This window comes from Tenrec ecaudatus, chromosome 3 (genome assembly GCF_050624435.1).
Source record: "Tenrec ecaudatus isolate mTenEca1 chromosome 3, mTenEca1.hap1, whole genome shotgun sequence".
In the NCBI taxonomy this organism is placed as follows: domain Eukaryota; kingdom Metazoa; phylum Chordata; class Mammalia; order Afrosoricida; family Tenrecidae; genus Tenrec; species Tenrec ecaudatus.
This window is the reverse complement of record NC_134532.1, coordinates 32817986-32819319: the sequence shown is the minus strand read 5'-3', so window position 1 is coordinate 32819319 and position 1334 is coordinate 32817986. Positions and strand designations below refer to the sequence as shown.

At 40.4% G+C, this 1334-nt stretch overlaps 1 non-coding gene across 1 annotated transcript; it reads left to right on the top strand.

Annotated features, from left to right (window-relative positions):
- Positions 1–814: 814 nt before the first annotated feature.
- On the top strand, positions 815–977 carry LOC142443783 (U1 spliceosomal RNA). Its single transcript, XR_012783535.1, has one exon. It is a non-coding gene; the product is annotated as a U1 spliceosomal RNA (small nuclear RNA).
- The last annotated feature ends 357 nt before the right edge of the window (positions 978–1334 follow it).

Here is a 1334-nt window from a genome sequence, read left to right as displayed (position 1 = left end):
AAGCAATGCTGAAGTTCTTATCCCGTGCTTCCCCCCATATGTCTGACTGTTCTGGTGATACGTCTTGTCTGTTTTTGTTGGTTTGCTTTTTAGCAATGTTCCTTATTGGTTATATATGTTGTTTATATATTTTCCGAGAATGTTTCTTAAGAAAGTCAGATTACATGTGTTTTTGTATTCCTTTCAGGATCAGGCTTTGAAATCAAGTCCTGTTCCAATATTTTATGTCTTCCTAATTATAGATTTCCTTCTTTATCCAAGTTTTGGTTGCCACCTTCAGGGTTGATGCTTCTCTCTGTGTGCCTGAGATAATAGATCACAGGAAAAACTAAGAAGAGCTTCCACCCCGTGGGACATAAGCTCTAGAACAGATTGAGTAAGAGATTGAGGGTAATACTGGGGGATTTAATGGGTGGGCATCTGGAGGATCCTTGAGGAAAAGCAGGGGATGGCAGGGTTCATACTCCATGCCGCTGTCTCTCAACATCAATGAGGATTCACCTATGGAAGTGGACAGAGACATCCTTCCTGAGCAGACAGCCCCCAGCACTCCTCTCAGACACCACACCCAGGACTCTGCCCAGCAGGACAGTGAGGGTTTGCATCTCTGGGCTCCAGCTGCTTCATAGAAATCAGAGAGCTGCCACTAGCCTTTTAGCAGGCCACTTCCTAGTGTGCGTCTGATGGAACAGAGTGTTTTGGAGACTGCAGTTGGATTTCATCCATTCATGACTCCAGAAACTAAATAAAAGCAAATCACACTTTAAAATAAAAGCTACATAGTTATCAATAACAAGAAAATGTGTAAGACTATATACAATCTGGCAGGGGAGATACCATGATCATGAAGGTGGTTTTCCCAAGCCGAGGCTCACCCATTGCACTCCGGGTGTGCTGACCCCTGCGATTTCCCCAAATGTGGGAAACTCGACTGCATAATTTGTGGTAGTGGGGGACTGCGTTTGCGCTATCCCCTAAAAAAAAACAAAAAAAAGACTATATACAAATAAAATCATAACAACTCATGTGATATGATTAAAGCTTACCTTAGTGATTTTAAGTGAGACAAGAACAGCTTTTAGCAATAATTCACACCAGCTTTCAATATATTAAAGAAATAATTGATAATATATCTGAGGAAAGAGAGAGAAAATAAAATTGTCACACCTCGTGGTATATGATTAAAGTTTACCTTAGTGATTTTCATGACACCTGAGCTGCTTTTAGCATAAATACAAGTCAAGTTTCCAAGTATTAAAGAAATACATAATCTATCTGATGAACAAGCAATAAAGCCCTCACTATCCTGATGGGACATCATTGTGTTTACAGAA